General features: G+C 36.5%; 1 protein-coding gene across 1 annotated transcript in view; it reads right to left on the bottom strand.

The window, feature by feature from the left end:
• Positions 1-19,999, bottom strand: part of GPRASP1 (G protein-coupled receptor associated sorting protein 1) — a 71,944-nt gene extending 51,945 nt beyond the window's left edge. Inside the window, exon 1 of the mRNA XM_030933435.1 lies at positions 19,877-19,999. The gene's annotated coding sequence lies outside the window, so the exon portion shown is untranslated. The remainder of the gene's footprint in view (positions 1-19,876) is intronic.
• Positions 20,000-20,312: the final 313 nt, after the last annotated feature.

Raw genomic sequence — 20,312 nt, 5'->3', positions numbered from 1 at the left:
ACAGAAAGTTAACAAGGATATCCAGGAATTGAACTCATCTCTGCACCAAGTGGACCTAATAGACATCTATAGAACTCTCCACCCCAAATCAACAGAATATACATTCTTCTCAGCACCACATCGCACTTATTCCAAAATTGACCACATAATTGGAAGTAAAGCACTCCTCAGCAAATGTACAAGAACAGAAATTATAACAAACTGTCTCTCAGACCACAGTGCAATCAAACTAGAACTCAGGACTAAGAAACTCAATCAAAACCGCTCAACTACATGGAAACTGAACAACCTGCTCCTGAATGAATACTGGGTACACAACGAAATGAAAGCAGAAATAAAGATGTTCTTTCAAACCAATGAGAACAAAGATACAACATATCAGAATCTCTGGGACACATTTAAAGCAGTGTGTAGAGGGAAATTTATAGCACTAAATGCCCACAAGAGAAAGCAGGAAAGATCTAAAATTGACACTCTAACATCACAATTAAAAGAACTAGAGAGGCAAGAGCAAACACATTCAAAAGCTAGCAGAAGGCAAGAAATAACTAAGATCAGAGCAGAACTGAAGGAGATAGAGACACAAAAAACCCTCCAAAAAATCAATGAATCCAGGAGTTGGTTTTTTGAAAAGATCAACAAAATTGACAGACCGCTAGCAAGACTAATAAAGAAGAAAAGAGAGAGGAATCAAATAGACGCAATAAAAAATGATAAAGGGGATATCACCACTGACCCCACAGAAATACAAACAACCATCAGAGAATACTATAAACGCCTCTACGCAAATCAACTAGAAAATCTAGAAGAAATGGATAATTTCCTGGACACTTACACTCTCCCAAGACTAAACCAGGAAGAAGTTGAATCCCTGAATAGACCAATAGCAGGCTCTGAAATTGAGGCAACAATTAATAGCCTACCCACGAAAAAAAGTCCAGGATCAGATGGATTCACAGCTGAATTCTACCAGAGGTACAAGGAGGAGCTGGTACCATTCCTTCTGAAACTATTCCAATCAATAGAAAAAGAGGGAATCCTCCCTAACTCATTTTATGAGGCCAACATCACCCTGATACCAAAGCCTGGCAGAGACACAACAAAAAAAGAGAATTTTAGACCAATATCCCTGATGAACATCGATGCAAAAATTCTCAATAAAATACTTGCAAACCGGATTCAGCAGCACATCAAAAAGCTTATCCACCATGATCAAGTGGGCTTCATCCCTGGGATGCAAGGCTGGTTCAACATTCGCAAATCAATAAATGTCATCCAGCATATAAACAGAACCAAAGACAAGAACCACATGATTATCTCAATAGATGCAGAAAAGGCTTTTGACAAAATTCAACAGCCCTTCATGCTAAAAACGCTCAATAAATTCGGTATTGATGGAACGTACCTCAAAATAATAAGAGCTATTTATGACAAACCCACAGCTAATATCATTCTGAATGGGCAAAAACTGGAAAAATTCCCTTTGAAAACTGGCACAAGACAGGGATGCCCTCTCTCACCACTCCTATTCAACATAGTGTTGGAAGTTCTGGCTAGGGCAATCAGGCAATAGAAAGAAATCAAGGGTATCCAGTTAGGAAAAGAAGAAGTCAAATTGTCCCTGTTTGCAGATGACATGATTGTATATTTAGAAAACCCCATCGTCTCAGCCCAAAATCTCCGTAAGCTGATAAGCAACTTCAGCAAAGTCTCAGGATACAAAATTAATGTGCAAAAATCACAAGCATTCTTATACACCAGTAACAGACAAGCAGAGAGCCAAATCAGGAATGAACTTCCATTCACAATTGCTTCAAAGAGAATAAAATACCTAGGAATCCAACTTACACGGGATGTAAAGGACCTCTTCAAGGAGAACTACAAACCACTGCTCAGTGAAATAAAAGAGGACACAAACAAATGGAAGAACATTCCATGCTCATGGATAGGAAGAATCAATATCGTGAAAATGGCCATACTGCCCAAGGTTATTTATAGATTCAATGCCATCCCCATCAAGCTACCAATGAGTTTCTTCACAGAATTGGAAAAAATGGCTTTAAAGTTCATATGGAACCAAAAAAGAGCCCGCATTGCCAAGACAATCCTAAGTCAAAAGGACAAAGCTGGAGGCTTCATGCTACCTGACTTCAAACTATACTACAAGGCTACAGTAACCAAAACAGCATGGTACTGGTACCAAAACAGAGATATAGACCAATGGAACAGAACAGAGTCCTCAGAAATAATGCCACACATCTACAGCCATCTGATCTTTGACAAACCTGAGAGAAACAAGAAATGGGGAAAGGATTCCCTATTTAATAAATGGTGCTGGGAAAATTGGCTAGCCATAAGTAGAAAGCTGAAACTGGATCCTTTCCTTACCCCTTATACGAAGATTAATTCAAGATGGATTAGAGACTTAAATGTTAGACCTAATACCATAAAAACCCTAGAAGAAAACCTAGGTAGTACCATTCAGGACATAGGCATGGGCAAGGACTTCATGTCTAAAACACCAAAAGCAATGGCAGCCAAAGCCAAAATTGACAAATGGGATCTAATTAAACTAAAGAGCTTTTGCACAGCAAAACAAACTACCATCAGAGTGTGCAGGCAACCTACAGAATGGGAGAAAATTTTTGCAACCTACTCATCTGACAAAGGGCTAATATCCAGAATCTACAAAGAACTCAAACAAATATACAAGAAAAAAACAAACAACCCCATCAAAAAGTGGGGAAAGGATATGAACAGACATTTCTCAAAAGAAGACATTCATACAGCCAACAGACACATGAAAAAATGCTCATCATCACTCGCCATCAGAGAAATGCAAATCAAAACCACAATGAGATACCATCTCACACCAGTTAGAATGGCAATCATTAAGAAGTCAGGAAACAACAGGTGTTGGAGAGGATGTGGAGAAATAGGAACACTTTTACACTGTTGGTGGGACTGTAAACTAGTTCAACCATTATGGAAAACAGTACGGCAATTCCTCAAGGATCCAGAACTAGATGTACCATATGACCCAGCCATCCCACTACTGGGTATATACCCCAAAGGATTATAAATTATTCTACTACAAAGACACATGCACACGTATGTTTATTGTGGCACTATTCACAATAGCAAAGACTTGGAATCAACCCAAATGTCCATCTGTGACAGACTGGATTAAAAAAATGTGGCACATATACACCATGGAATACTATGCAGCCATAAAAAAGGATGAGTTTGCATCCTTTGTAGGGACATGGATGCAGCTGGAAACCATCATTCTTAGCAAACTATCACAAGAAGAGAAAACCAAACACCGCATGTTCTCACTCATAGGTGGGAACTGAACAATGAGATCACTTGGACTCGGGAAGGGGAACATCACACACTGGGGCCTATCATGGGGAGCGGGGAGGAGGGAGGGATTGCATTGGGGAGTTATACATGATATAAATGATGAATTGATGGGTGCTGACGAGTTGATGGGTGCAGCACACCAACATGGCATAAGTATACATATGTAACAAACCTGCACATTATGCACATGTACCCTAGAACTTAAAGTATAATAAAAAAATAAAATAAAATAAAATCAACTTTTGAAGTGAAAAAAAAAAGAATATAGAAATGCTATAGATTTTTATGTTAATTTTGTATCCTGCAATGTTAATGAATTCATTTATCTGTTCTAAGAGTTTATTTTGGTGGAGCCTTTAGGTTTTTCTAAATATAAGATCATGTCACCTGGAATAAGAATAATTTGACTTCTTTCTTTAAAAAAAAAAAAAAGAAGGGATAAATGAAATTTACAAGTATTTTACAGGTGACCCTTGAACAACACAGGGGTTAGGGGTGCTGACCCCACTGCACAGTCAAAAATCCATATATAATTTTTAACTTCCCAAAAACTTGACTATTAATAGCCTACTGTTGATTAGAAATCTTACTGATAAACAGCTTATTAACACATATTTGTATCTTATATGTATTATATATTATATTCTTACAACAAAGTAAGCTAGAGAAAAGAAAATGCTATTAAGAAAATCACAAGGAAGAGAAAGTATATTTACTATTCTTTAAGTGGAGGTGGACCATCATAAAGTTCTTCATCCTTATCATCTACACATTGAGTAGGCCAAGAAGGAGGAAGAGAGCTGGTCTTGCTGTCTTGGGGTGGCAGAGGCAGAAGAAAATCTGCATATAAGTGGACCTGTGCAGTTCAAACCTATGTTGTTCAATGGTCAACCATACTTTTCTTATTTCTTTTCTTTTTTTCTTTTGTTTTTTTTTGAGACGGAGTCTTGCTCTGTCGCCTAGGCTGGAGTGCAGTGGTGCAATCTCGGCTCACTGAAAGCCCCGCCTCCTGGGTTCACGCCATTCTCCTGCCTCAGCCTCCTGAGTAGCTGGGACTACAGGCGCCCGCCACCACGCCCAGCTAATTTTTTATATTTTTAGTAGAGACGGGGTTTCACTGTGTTAGCCAGGATGGTCTCGATCTCCTGACCTCGTGATCCACCCGCCTCGGCCTCCCAAAGTGCTGGGATTACAGGCGTGAGCCACCGCGCCCGGCTGATTTTTCTTATTTCTAATTGATCTAATAGACAACAATTTGTTCAAAATAACAATAGAAACAATGTATTCAGTGATTACAGCTTATGGATATTTGAAATAATGACAACAATGTTAGAAAGGATGAGAGACAAGAATTGGTAACACCTTGTCATGAGGTATGTGAACTACCCATGAATCAGTATAGTGTTAAGTGAAACTGGATTTAGAGTAGTTGCTAATGTATATGACAAACCCTAGAGAAATCACTAAGAAAATTGTGAAAAGAAATACAGGGCCGGGCGCGGTGGCTCAAGCCTGTAATCCCAGCACTTTGGGAGGCCGAGACGGGCGGATCACGAGGTCAGGAGTTCGAGACCATCCTGGCAAACACGGTGAAACCTCGTCTCTACTAAAAAATACAAAAACTAGCCGGGCGAGGTGGTGGCGCCTGTAGTCCCAGCTACTCGGGAGGCTGAGGCAGGAGAATGGCGTAAACCCGGGAGGCGGAGCTTGCAGTGAGCTGAGATCCGGCCACTGCACTCCAGCCTGGGCGACAGAGCGAGACTCTGTCTCAAAAAAAAAAAAAAAAGAAAAAAAAAAAAAAGAAATACAGGTTGAGTATCTCTTCTCCGAAATTCTTGGGGCCAGAAAAGTTTAAGATTCCAGCTTTTGTTTTTTTCTTTCAGATTTTGGAATGTCTGCATTATACTTATTGTATTAGTTCAGCATCACTAATCCAAAAAATTTGAGATCCAAAATCCAATGAGTATTTTCTTTTAAAGTCCCATTGGTGATCAAAAAGTTTGAGTTTGGAGCATTTTAGATTTTGAATTTTCAAAACAGGGATACTCAGCTTGTAAAATTAATGCACTAAGAGAAAAGAATAAATGGAATAAGTTTTTTAAATGCTCAATTAAAACCAGAGAAGGCAGAAACAAAGTGGAATACAAAATACAACACTAAGAACATGGCAACAGACATAAAATAGTTACAAATGTGTTAAACATTTATCCAAATATGTCAATAATCACTTTAAATATGAATTGTCTGAATATTCCTATTAAAAGACAGACTTTAGGGGTGAATGTAAAAAAATCAAGACCCAACTATATGTTGTCAATAACAATCCACTATATACATATAAAGACACAGATAGCTTGAAAGTAAAGGAGACTAAGACATAAGATGCAAACACTAATCAAAAGAATCAAAAGAAAAAAGCAGACTTCAATAATAATGAATGGGTCAAACATCAAAGAAGACATAACAGCTCTTACTATTATGTTCCTAAAGACAGAGTATCAAAATATTAGAGGCAAAATGTGATAGCATAACAACAACAAAAAAAAACAGGCAAATCCACTATGATAATTTGAGATTTCAACACTATCAGTAACTGAAAGATCCGCTAGGCAGAAGAGCAGTAAGGACACAGCTGTACTGAATAGCACCAACAATTAACTGGTTCTAACTGACATCTGTAGAATATTTCATCTAAAACCAGAATTTACATTCTTCTAAAGATCACATGGAACAGACACCAAGATGGACCATACTGTGAGCCACAAAAAATACCTTAACAAATTTAAAAGAGCAGATTAGTCAGTGTATATTCTTGGACCATAATGGAATTAAACAAGAAAATAATAGAAATGTAGCTGGCAAATCCAAAATATTTGAAGATTAAACAACACATTTCTGAATAACAAATAAATCAAAGAAGAACCACCAAGAGAAAATTTTCAAAGTAGTTTACATCAAAATGAAAATATAACATCAAAATTTGCGGCATGCAAATAAAGCAGTGCTTAACAATAAATTTATAGAATTGAATAGATATATCAGAAAAAAGAAGTATCAATAACATTATCTAGCATGCCATCTTTTTTTTTTGTTTTTTTTTTTTGGTGTTGTTTTTTATTATTTTTTTTTTATTTTTATTATACTTTAAGTTCTAGGGTACATGTGCATAACGTGCAGGTTTGTTACATATGTATATTTGTGCCATGTTGGTGTGCTGCACCCATCAACTCGTCAGCACCCATCAAGTCATCATTTATATCATGTATAACTCCCCAATGCAATTCCTCCCCCCTCCCCCCTCCCCATGATAGGCCCCAGTGTGTGATGTTCCCCTTCCCGAGTCCAAGTTTCCTCATTGTTCAGTTCCCACCTATGAGTGAGAACATGCGGTGTTTGGTTTTCTCTTCTTGTGATAGTTTGCTAAGAATGATGGTTTCCAGCTGCATCCATGTCCCTACAAAGGACGCAAACTCATCCTTTTTTATGGCTGCATAGTATTCCATGGTGTATATGTGCCACATTTTTTTAATCCAGTCTGTCACAGATGGACATTTGGGTTGATTCCAAGTCTTTGCTATTGTGAATAGTGCCGCAATAAACATACGTGTGCACGTGTCTTTGTAGTAGAATAATTTATAATCCTTTGGGTATATACCCAGTAGTGGGATGGCTGGGTCATGCCATCTTTAAAAACCAAAACAAGAAGAGAATATTAAATCCAAATTGAGCAGAACAAAGAAATCATAAAAGAGCAGAACTCAGTGAAATTGAAGGCAATAAGAAGATAATAAGCATTAGGGTAAAAAGATAAGAAAATTTCAGGCTAGGCAAGGTGACTTAGGCCTGTAATCCCAGCACATTGGGGGGCCAAGGTAGGCAGATCATTTGAGGTCAGGAGTTTGAGACCAGCCTGGCCAACATGGTAGAACCCCATCTCTACTAAAAATACAAAAATTAGCCTGGCGTGGTGACGCATGCCCATGCCTGTAGTCCCAGCAACTTGGGAGGCTGAGGCAGGAGAATGGCTTAAACCCAGGAGATGGAGGTTGCAGTGAGCCGATATTGTGCCACTGCACTGCAGCCTAGGCGACAGAGCAAGATTCCATCAAAAAAAAAAAAGAAGAAAACTTCAAATCAACAACAATACACCTTAAGGAATCAGAAAGAGAATGACAAACTAGGCCTAGAGCCAGCAGAAAGAAGATAATAAACACTAGAATGGAGATAAATATGGAGTAGAAAACAACAAGGAAAATCAGTAAGATCAAAAGTCAGCACTTGAAAATATTTTTAATGACAAACCTTTAGCTAGATTGACTTTAAATGATGAAAAACTCAAATTAGTAAAATCAGAAATGAAAGCAGAAATAGTATTACCACTTTATAGAAACAAAAAAAGAGTGTGAGTACTATGAACAACAGCATGCCAAAACACTGGATAACCTAGATGAAATGGATGCATTCCTAGAAACATACAATTTACCAAAACTGCATAATTAAGTAATAGAAAATCTGAATAGATCTACGACTAGTGAGGATATCAAATCAGTAATCAAAAAACCTCCCAACAAAGAAAACACTGGACCCGATCATTTCACTAGTAAATTTTGCTAAATATTTAAAGGAGAATTAACAGGAATCTTTTTCAAGCTCTTTAAAAAATAATGAAAGAGGAGGGGCTACTTCCTATTAGCTTGATACCAAAGTCAAAGGTACTATAAGAGAAAAAAAAAAAACATAAACCAATATCCATTATGAATACTTACGCAAAATTCTCAAGAAAATACTAGCAAACCAAATTCAGCAGTATATTTAAAAAATTATACTCCATGGCTGCATTAGTCTGTTCTCACACTGCTATAAAGATACTACCTGAGACTGAGTAATTTATTAAGGAAAGAGGTTTAATTGACTCACAGCTCTGCACCACTGGGGAGGCCTTAGGAAACTTATAATCATGGTGGTAGGGGAAGCAAGCACATCTCACATGGCTGCAGGTGAGAGGGAGTGCGCAGGAAAAACCACCATTTATAAAACCATCAGATCTTGTGAGAATTCGTCATGCCAACAGCATGGGGGAAACCGCCCCCATAATCCAATCACTTCCCTCCCTCAACAGGTGGGGATTACAGGTCCCTCCCTCAACACATGGGGATTACAATTTGCAATGAGATTTGGGTGGGGACACAGAGCCAAACCATATCATTCCATCCCAACCCCTCCCAAATCTCATGACTTTTCACACTTCAAAACACAATCATGTCTTCACAATAGTCTCCCAAAGTCTTAACTCATTTAGGCATTAACTCAGAGGTCCACAGTCCAAAGTCTCATTTGAGACAAGGCAAGGCCCTTCTGTCAACAAGCCTTTAAAATCAAAAGTAAGTTAGTTACTTCCTAGATACAATGGAGGTATAGTCATTGGGTAAATGCTTCTGTTCCAAAGGGGAGAAATTGGCCAAAATGAACGGGCTATGGGCCCCATCCAAGTCCGAAATCTAGCAGGGCAGTCATAAATCTTAAAGCTCCAAAATGATCTCCTTTGACTTAACGTCTCACATCCGGGTTATGCTGATGCAAGAGGTGGGCTCCAATGGCTCTGGGCAGCTCTGACCCTGTGGCTTTGCAGGGTACAGCCCCACTCATGGTTGCTTTCACAGGCTGGTGTTGACTGTGACTTTTCCAGGTGCACAGTGCAAGGTGTCAGTGGATCTACCATTCTGGAGTCTGGAGGATGGTGGCCCTCTCCTCACACCTACATAAGGCAGTAGTACCCCAGTGGGGACTCTGTGTGTGGGGTCCAACCCCACATTTCCCTTCCACACTGCCCTAGCAGAGGTTCTCCATGAGGGTTCCACCCCTCCAGCAGACTTCTGCTTAGACATCCAGGCATTTCCATGCATCCTCTAAAACCTAGGCAGAGGTTCCCAAACTGCAATTCTTGACTTCTGTGCACCCACAGGCCCAACACCATGTGGAGGCCACCAAGGCTTGGGGCTTGCACCCTCTGAAGCAATAGCCTGAGCTGTACCTTGGCCCCTTTTAGCCACAGCTGGAGTTGAAGCAGCTAGGACACAGGGCACCAAGTTCTGAGGCTGCACAGAGCAGGGGTGCCCTGAGCCCAGCCCATTTTTCCCTCCTAGGCCTCCAGGACTGTGATGGGAGGGACTGATACCAAGATCACTTACGTGCTCTGGAGATATTTTCCCAATTGTTTTGGTGATTACCATTTGGCTCCTCCTTACGCAAATTCCCACAGCCAGCTTGAATTTCTTCTGCGAAAATGGGTTTTCTTTTCTATTGCATCATCAGGCTGCAAATTTTCCAAACTTTTATGCTCTACTTCCCTTTTAAACATAAATTCCAATTTCAGATCATCTCCCCAAAGTTCAAAGTTCTACAGATCTCTAGGGCAAGAGCAAAATGCTGCCAGTCTCTTTGCTAAAGCATAGCAAGATCAATCTTTGCTCTGGCTCCCAAGAACTTTCTCATCTCCATCTGACACGACTTCAGCCTGGACTTCATTGTCCATATCAGTATCAGCATTTGGGTCAAAACCATTCAACAGGTCTCTAGGAAGTTCCAAACTTTCCTACATCTTTCTGTTGTCTTCTGAGTCCTCCAAACTGTTCCAATCTATGCCCATTACCCAGTTCCAAAGTTGCCTCCGCATTTTCAAGTACCTTTATAGCAGTGCCCCACTCTCTATGGTGCCCCACACTCTAATACCAATTTACTGTATTAGTCCATTCTCACACTGCTATAAATACACTACCTGAGACTAGGTAATTTATAAAGGAAAAATTTCATTGACTCACAGTTCTGCATGCTTGGGAAGGCCTCAGGAAACTTTCAGTCATGGCAGTAGGAGAGGCAGGCACATGTTACATGGCAGCAGGTGAGAGAGCGTGCAGGGAAAACTATCATTTATAAAACCATTAGATCTTGTGAGAATTAACTCACTATCATGAGAACCACATGGGGGAAACCACCCCCATAATCCAATCACTTCCCTCCATCAACAGGTGAGGATTACAGGTCCCTCCCTCCACACATGGTGATTACAATTTGAGATGAGATTTGGGTGAGGACACAGAGCCAAACCATATCAAGGACCAAGAGGGACTTATGCCTGGAATGTAAGGATGGTTCAACATACAAAAATCAAATGATATACTATACCCTATTAACAGAATTAAGAGAAAAAAAAACCCACATCATCATCTCAGTTCATGTAGAAATAGCATTTTAGAAAAATTCAACAATCCTTCATGAAAAAAATAACACTCAACAACCTAGAAAGAAAAGGAAACCTCCTCAACTCTTCAACAAAACAAAGGACATACATGAAGAGCCCAGAGCTAACAACATAACCAATGGTGAAAGACTGAAAGCCTTTCCCGTAATATCAGCAACAAGACAAGAAGTCCGTTTTTCCACTTCTATTCATAGTATTTAAAGTTCTAGCCAAAGCAATTAGTCCAAGTAAAAAAAAAAAAAAAAAAAAAAAAGGAAATAAATAAAAGGCATATAAGTTGGAATGGAAAAAAATAAAAGTATCTGTGTTTATAGATGGCATGATTATATACATAGAAAACCCCAAAGATTTCCCCCAGAAATGGTTAAAGCTAATAAACAATTTCAGCAAAAGTGCAGGATACAAAATCAACAAACAAAAATGTGGTGTATTTTGTATACTAACAATGTACAATCTGATAGGGAAATTAAAAAAAAACTATTTCATTTACAATAGAATAAAAAAAAATACTTAGAAATATGCTTAACTAAGGAAGCCAAAGATTTATACACTGAACACCAGAAAAGATATACTATCTAATCAATCAGAAGACTTAATGTTGTTTTCAATACAATCCAAAGCAATCTATAAGCTTCCATGTAATCCCTATCAGAATCCCAATGATGTGTTTTGCACAAATAGAGAAAACTATCCTAAAATTCATATGGAATCTCAAAGGACAACGAATAGATAAAACAGCCTTGGAAAAGAAGAACAAAGTCAGAGGACTAATGCCTCCTGATTTCAAAACTTACTATATATAACTAAAGTAATCTAAATAGTATGGTACTTGAATAAAGACAGACATATAAACCAATGGAATAGAGAGCCCAGAAACAAACCCTCAAGAATATGTTCAAATGATTTTTGACAAAGCTACCAAGACTATTTATTGGAGAAGGACAGTGTTTTCAAAAAATGGTGCTGGGACAACTGGATAACGATACACAAACAGAAAAAAAGTTGGACCTTACCTTACTCAACATACAAAAATTAACTCAAAATGCATGAAAGACTTGGTAGAGAAAGAAAGTAGGATAGTGCTTCCCAGGGGCTGATAGGAGGGAATAACAAGGAGTTATTTTTTAATATGTATAATTTTAATTTGGAATGATGCAAAACTTCTGGAGATCAATAGTGGTGATAGTTGCACAGCAATGTGAATGCACTTAACTCCACCAAACTGGACAGTTAAAAGTGGTTAAAATGGCAAATTTCATGTCATGTGTATTTTACTACAATGGTTTTAAAAAAATGAAATGTACAACTTATGGACAGACCTTAAAATATACTAGGGACTTTAGTTAATAATAATGTAGCAGTATTCATCTATCGATTGTAAAAAAAGTACCATGCTAATACAAGATGCTAATAATATGGGAATCTGTGGGCACTGGGTGGCAGAGATGGGGTATGGTAGAAAAGTAATATATGGGAGCTTTCTGTATGTACTTTCTGCTCAATTTTTCTGTAAACCTAAAACTACTCTAAAATACAAGGTCAGTTTTTCAAAAAGCCAGTATTATTGCATTTTTGGTGTTTTACTTCTGGTTTTTTTTGCCCTGTATGTTTTAAAAGCCAAATGCATAAAACTATAATTATAAATCTGTTAATAGACACACAGTATATAAAGATTGAATTTGTGACAATAACATGGGAGATGCAATTATAAAGGAGCAGAATTTTCTATATCATTGAAACTAAGTTGGTACTAATTTAAACTTGGATATTGTATAGTTAAGATATTAATTGTACCCAGAGTAACCACTGAGAAAAAAAAAAAAAAACTGGAAAAAAATACAAAAAAAAAAAAAGGAAACGAGAAGTGAATGAAAGTGATACACTTGAAAAATTATCAAATTATTTTCCACAGTGGCTGTACCATTTTATATTCCCACAGGCAATGTACAAGAGTTCCAATTTCTCCACATCCTTGCCTATACTTAGGTTCCATTAAAAAAGTGTAGACATACTAGTGAGTGTGGAGTGGTGTAGCTATGTTTTTGATTTGCATTTCTTTAAAGACCAATAATGTTGAGCATCTTTTCATGTGCTTGTTGGTCATTTGTATATCTTCTTTGGATATATGTCAATTAAAGTCCTTTGCCTAGTTTTTAATTGTGTTACTGGTCTTTTTATTGATTGGTAAAGTTATTTAAATATTAAATACCATAATTTTTGTTATACTGGAAAAATCACATTAACAGGAGTCTCAAAAAGGGAAAACCTTTGAGCCATTTTCTCTTGCTTCTTATTCACTTGGGATTTACATACCAAGAGATGATATTCACTTAAGTTTCTGTCTAACCAAAACTTTTTACTCAAAATAAATTATTATCTGTTTAAGGAACTGAAAGATGATAAGAGAGCCCTGCTCTAGAAGCACAACCTTTTTGTGTACTTAGTCATTGTCTCACTGAGGGATGAATCTTCAGCTCTGGGCTAGGGTTTATCATCTAAGGTGCTTTGAAGAGCATAAAATTACTTCAATTATGTTATCTCACTGAAATAAATCCCCACCAGAGAACAAACAATATTGACATAGAATTCCTAATTAAACATATATATAAATATATATACTGCTTAGGGTCACTTTAGTGCAATCAGATTATGGGATTTGCTGTAGCACAGAATGGAGTTCTAACATAGGAGATCAGATCATATGTTTGGACACACAATCATTTTCTCACTTTTCATTTTGGATCATATATTTCAGTGTGCCTAACTTTCTTCTCTGGTAAATAAATCAATTCCCCCAAAAACATTAACACCAGTGAGATCTAGACATGTTTGAAAATCCTATAAATATCATGTTAGAGAGAAAAAAGATTTCTTAGCTAAGAACATAGAATTTCATATTTTACAGAGCCTGTTCCCACAACTTCGGGTATTCAACTAGGTCAGTAATAAGAAGACACTGCCAGGCGTGGTGGCTCATGCCTGTAATCCCAGCATTTTGGGAAGCTGAGGTGGGTGGATCACAAGGTCAGGAGTTCAAGACCAGCCTGACCAATATGGTGAGACCCCATCTCTACGAAAAATACAAAAATTAGCCGGGCATGGTGGTGCACGCCTGTAGTCCCAGCTACTCTGGAGGTTGAGGCAGGAAAATCGCTTGAACCCAGGAGGCAGAGACTGCAGTGAGCCGAGACTGCACCACTGCACTCCAGCCTGGGCGACAGAGCAAGACTCCGTGAGAAAAAAAACAAAAACAAAAAACACCATTAGTTGTGAATGAACATTAACAAAAATGTGTTAACTATATTTTACAAAATAAACTGTCAGATTTTATTTTACATAGTACAAAGATGATTGTCTAAACTGTTCTTACCACCACCAAGATGATTTAAGCTTTTACACATTTTGAATAGAAACTTCCTTCAAGAAGAGCTTAGTAATCTTAGTGTTGAAGTTTTGAATCATCGTTTATTATCATGCTAATTATCAATAACTTATAATTATCTGAAGTGCCTCAACATATTTGAAACAGCTAAAAGAATAAAAGGTCTTATAATAGTAAACTCAAGTTTGTTAGTGCTATGACATGACTTCTATCTGCATATCAGGAATTTTGAATATTAAGTTCAGGCAAAGAAAAAATGCTTTTCTCTTCAGACAATTCTTCAGCCTCCAAAATCTTTCTAATAAGTATTTTGCTGCTTACAAATTCATTTGTATTTGTATTTGATTTTAATTTGTATTTCCAATTTGATTCTTTTCTGTGAGTTTAGAGAGCTTATTTATTGTCTTCAACATTAGTAAAAACATAAAACAAAGAGATACCATTTTCATTATCAGATTGGTAGATATGTTTAAATATGCAGGTAGTACTGCTGATGAGTATGTGGGGAATGAGGGACTCTGATATACCGAGGAAGCATCAGATGATATAACCCCTTTGTAAGATTTCTAGTGTCCACTAAAACAAAAAAATGCCTATGACCCAAGACACAGCAAAGAGGGACACAGTCCTCTGTGGAACAAGAAAGGGAAGAGAGAAGGGTAAGAGTAAGGGTGGGGACACAGAAAAGTCAGAGATGTTATTCTAATAAAGATTCCACTACCTGTAAGGATACATCAAAAGTGGGGGGAAAACATTATTATTCCATAACAGCACATATACACAAAATTTTTAAAAAGTTAAATTGCTTTTTTTAGGGAATATGGAGGCTTCGGTGACACTGTGGCAGAGTTTTAGTCGAGTAGTGGAGAAAGAAACTAGATTGCAATTGTGTGAGGACTGGGTAGGAGATAAGAAAGCAGAAACAACAAATGTGGAAAACTCGATTATTCTGAAAGGGTAGAGAGAAAGATAACTGGAAAAGTGTAAGTTTAGTGTTGGGAAAAGGATTTTTTTCCTCCCGAGGTAAAAATGAGTATATGTTCCATGCAGATACGGAGAAACCTATAAAAATAGTGGGGTTAAAATACAGGAGAATGTAAATAAGCAGGAAAGCGAAAGTCCCTAAGAAGAAGCAAACACTGACAGAAATGAAGAGAAAAAAATACAGTTTTATAATAATAGTAGGAAACTTCAAACCCCATACTTAACAATGAACACAGCATCTAGACTCGAGATCAATAAAGAGATACAGGACTTCAACAGTGGTACACATCAACTAGGCCTAACAGACATATGTAGAACTCTGAACCAAACAATAGCAAAAACACTTTCTTCTAAAATAAGTCTCAATGAACTTTATAAGACTGATATCATGTGAAATATCTTCACTGACAATGGATGAAGCTAGGAATCAACGTCAGAAAGAAAAATTAAAAATTCACATATATATGGAGATTAAACAACACACTCTTAAATAACCAATGGGTCAAAGAAGAAATCACAAGGAAAATCAGAAAATACTCAGAAATGAATAAAAACAAAAACAGCATAACTAAACTTATGGGATGCAGCAAAAGCAGTGGTCAGAGAGAAGTTTATACTATAAACACCTACATTAAAAAATAAGAAAGATCTCAAATCAATTACCTAACTTTACACCTTGAGGAACTAGAAAAAGAAGAGCAAACGAAACCCATAGCTAACTGAAGGAAGGAAATAATAAAGATTTGAGTAGAAATAAACAAAACAGAGAATGGAAAAACATAGAGAAAATCAATTAAACCAAAAGTTGGTTCTTCAAAAAGATAAAGAAAATTGACAATCTTTTAGCTAGAGATAAAAAAGAAGACACAAATATCTAAAATCAGAAAGGGGGAACATTATTACCAGCCACACAGAAATTTTAAAAGGTTAAAAGTACACAATGAACATTTATACACCAACAAATTAGATAACTTAGATGAAATCAACAAATTCTTACAAACACATGTAAATTATATAAACTGACTCCAAATCTGAATAGAAAAGACACTGAACTGAATAGAAAATCTCAACTGACCCATAAAGAGTGAGGAAATTGGACCAGTAATCAAAAACTTCCCCAAAAAGAGAATTCCAGGACCAGATGGTTTCACTAGACAATTCCAACAAAAATAAAGACTTTGAGTCAACAACAATCCTTCTCAAACTCTTCTAAAAAGTAGAAGGGGGAACATCTTCTAACTAATTCTACGGAGCCAGCATTACTCTGATACCAAAACCAGATGAAGACATCACAAGGAAACATTACATACCAATATCCCTTATGAATATAGATGCAAAAATTATCAACAAAATCCCAGCACAACAAATCCAACAGCATATTAAAAAGATTATATACCATGATCAAGTGGGATTTATCCTAGAAATGCAAGGGTGGTCAACATAAGAGAGTCAAACGATGTAACATACCACTTGAATAGAACAAAAAAATCTGCACATGATCATCTCTGTTGATACAAAAAAGATATCTGATAAAACCTGATACCCTTTAAAAAACACTCATAAAATTAGGCAGAGAAAGGAACTTCCTTACCATGATAAAAGACATTTACGAAAATCCCACAGCTAATATCATATTCAATAGTAAGAGACTGAAAGCTTTCACTGGGAAGATCAGGAACAAGACAAGCATGCCCACTTTCAGCACTGTTATTCAAGTTACAGCCAGAGCAATTAGACTGGAAAAAGAAATACATGGTAACCACATAAGAGAAAAGAAGATAAAGTATTTCTATTTGTGGATGACATGACCCTATAGAGAGAAATTTCAAAAGAATCCACAAAAAAGCTACTAGAGTGAATAAATTCAGCAAAGTTGCAGGTGACAAAATCAACACACACACATATCAGTTATGTTTCTATACACCAGCAATGAACAATCTGAAAAAGAAAGAAAATAATTCCATTTACAATAGCATATAAAAGAATGAAATACCTAGGAATAAATTTAACTAAGGAGGTGAACAACTTACATACCTAAAACTATAAACTATTGCTAAAAGAAGTTAAAGACCAAAATAAATGGAAGGGCATTATGTGTTTATAGATTGGAAACTAAATATTATAAAGAGGGCAATATCCCCAAGCAAAATTTCAATCTGAAAATTCCAAAGACTTTTTTTGTATCAGTGGAAAAGCTGACTCTAAAATTGACATAGAATGGAAAGGGACTCAGAAAAACAAAAACAACCTTGAAGCAGAAGAACAAAGTTGGAGCACACACACTTCCTGATTTCAAAATGTACTACAAAACTACTATAATCAAAATTCTCCAGTACTTGATGAGATACAGAGGTCTAGTTTCATTCTTCCATATATGGATATCCAGGTTTCCTAGCACAACTCAAAATGGATTATACACCTAAATCTAACTATGAAACTACTAGAAAAAGAAAACATAGGAGAAATGCTTCAGGACATTGGTCTGGGCAAAGATTTTATGGGTAAGATCTCAAAAGCACAGGCAAAATAGCAAAAATAGACAAATGGGATTATATCAAACTAAAAAGCTTCTGCACAGCAAAAGAAACAATCAGAGAGTGAAGAGACAATCTACAGAATGGGAGAAAATATTTGCAAACTATTCATCTGACAAGGGACTAATATCCAGAATATATAGTCATGTATTGCTTAACCATGGAGATAAATTCTAAGAAATGTGTCCTTAGGTATTTTCATCATCATGAGACTATCATAGATGCAGATTTTCTTAAGCTCTTCTAAAAGTAGAAGAACAAGAAAGCTCTTCTACTTAAAAGAAGAAAAGTACTACTTACAAATACCTACATGGTATAGCCTACTACATACCTATGCTGCATAGTATAGCCTATTGCTCCTAGGCTGCACACCTATATAGAATGTTATTGTATTGAATAATGCAGGCAATTGTAAGACAGTGGTAAATATTCATGCATCTAATCATATAAAAGGTACAGCAAAAATTTGGTATTATATTCTTATGGGACCACTGTCATACATGCAGTCCATCATTGACTGAAACATTGTGTAGAACATGACTACACAAGGAACTCAAACAACTAAACAACAAAAACACAAATAATTCAATTTAAAAATTGGCAAATGATCTGAATAAGCATTTCTCAAAAGAAAACATGTAAGTGGCCAAAAATTATATGAAAAAACACTCAACATCACTAATCATCAGGGAAATGCAAATCAAAACCACAATGAGATATCATCTCAACCCAGGTAGAATGGCTATTGTCAAAAAGACAAAAAAAAATAATAACAACAAATGCTGGTACGGATGTAGAGAAAACAGAATTCTTATACATTGTTGGTGGGAATGTAAATTAGTACAGCCATTATGGAAAACAGCATGGAGATTTCTCAATAAACTAAAAATAGAACTACCATATGATCCAGCATTCTTACTGCTGGGTATGTATCAAAAAGAAAGGATATCAGTATATCAAAGAGATATCTGCACTCTCATGTTTATCGCAGCACTATTCACAATAGCCAAGATATGGAATCAACATAAGTACCCATAAACAGATGCAAGGATAAAAAAATATATACACAACAGACCACCATTCAGCCATAACAATGAAATAAATCCTGTCATTGGTGAAAACATGGATGAACCTGGAGGACACTATGTGAAATAAGCCAGGCACAGAAAGATAAATACCACATATTATCATTCACATGTGGAAGCTAAAAAAGCTCATCTCATAGAAGTAGAGTATAGAATAGTGGTTAACTATTAGGATGGTGCAAAAGTAATTGTGGTTTTTTTTTTTTTTTCGATTAAAAGTTAAGAGAATATAGGGAAAGGAATGGGGAGAGAAAGGTTGGCTAACAGATACAAAATTGCAGCAAGATAGGAGGAATAAGTTCTAATGATCTATAGCAATGTAGGGTGACATAATTAACAATCCATAATTGTATATTTTCAAATAGCAAGAAAAGATTTTGAATGCTCCCAAAACAAAGAAATGATAAATGTTTGAGGTGATAGACACACTAATTACTCTGATGTTTAAAACTATAAAACTTTTAGAAGAAAACACAGGGGTCTCTTTGTGACCTTGAATTTGGCGATGAATTCTTAAATATGACACCAAAAGCATCAGCAACAAAAGAAAAAATAGATAAACTGGGCTTCATTGAAATAAAAAACTTTTGCACATCAAATGACATCATCAAAAGTGAAAAAACCTACAGAACAGGAGAAAATATTTGCAAATCATATAGCTAATAAAGGGCATGTATCCAGTATATATTTTAAAACTCCTACAATGCAACAATAACCAAAAACACAATTAAAAATGAGCAAAGAACTTAAACATACATTACTCCAAAAAATATACACAAATGGCCAATAAGCACATGAAAAGATGCTCAACATCATAAGACTTTTGGAAATGCAAATTAAAACCACAATGATATACCACTTCACACCTACTAAGATGGCTATTTAAAAAATAATGGAAAATAACAAGTGTCAGCAAGAATGTGGATAAATTGGAACTCTTGCATATTGCTGATGGGAATGTAAAATGGTACAGGCACTGTGGAAAACAGCTTGGCAATTCCTCAAAAAGCTAAACATATCATACAACCCAGCAAATGCACATCTAGGTATATACCCAAAAGAATTTAAATCAGGGACTCAAACAGATACTTGTACTCCAATGTTCACTGCAGCAATATTCATAACAGCCAAAAGATGGAAACAACCTAAGTGTCAGATGACACCTCATGAACAATCTAGGAGATGACTTCGCATCCCACAATTCCCATCCAAGGAGAGACCATCAACTTTGTGCTTTGACACAGATACATACACACCCCACACTCACCCTTCTCTTTAGCTGATGTTGGAAAATTCCATAGCCATCAACTGATTAAGTGTGTGCTCCACAGGGCATTTGAGACACAGAATTATTTCCAAAGGGTCTGGTCCAATTGTATTTTGATGATCTCCAACACTGAGAGTAGTACTCACAGCTGGTATTACAGGCTACAGGAGTTCTGTGAATTAAAAAATGTTATAAAGAACTTCAAAAATCATCTAAATTGAAGTTTCACATTGCAAAAAAACTACCTTGCTTGTTTCTCTTAATGCACAAGTGTAGCTAATTGTGCTTCATTTAAACTTTTAGACGTACCACAATAGATTCACACTTGATCCTAGTAGAAATTAAACCAGAGATAGCTATTAAAAGTAGGGATCCATTACACCATATTGAGATTTTCCACTTCAGACCTTCCCTTAAATGCATAAAAAGTTAGGAG

Source organism: Rhinopithecus roxellana, chromosome 7 (assembly GCF_007565055.1).
Source record: "Rhinopithecus roxellana isolate Shanxi Qingling chromosome 7, ASM756505v1, whole genome shotgun sequence".
Taxonomy (NCBI): domain Eukaryota; kingdom Metazoa; phylum Chordata; class Mammalia; order Primates; family Cercopithecidae; genus Rhinopithecus; species Rhinopithecus roxellana.
This window is presented reverse-complemented; position numbering and strand designations above follow the sequence as displayed.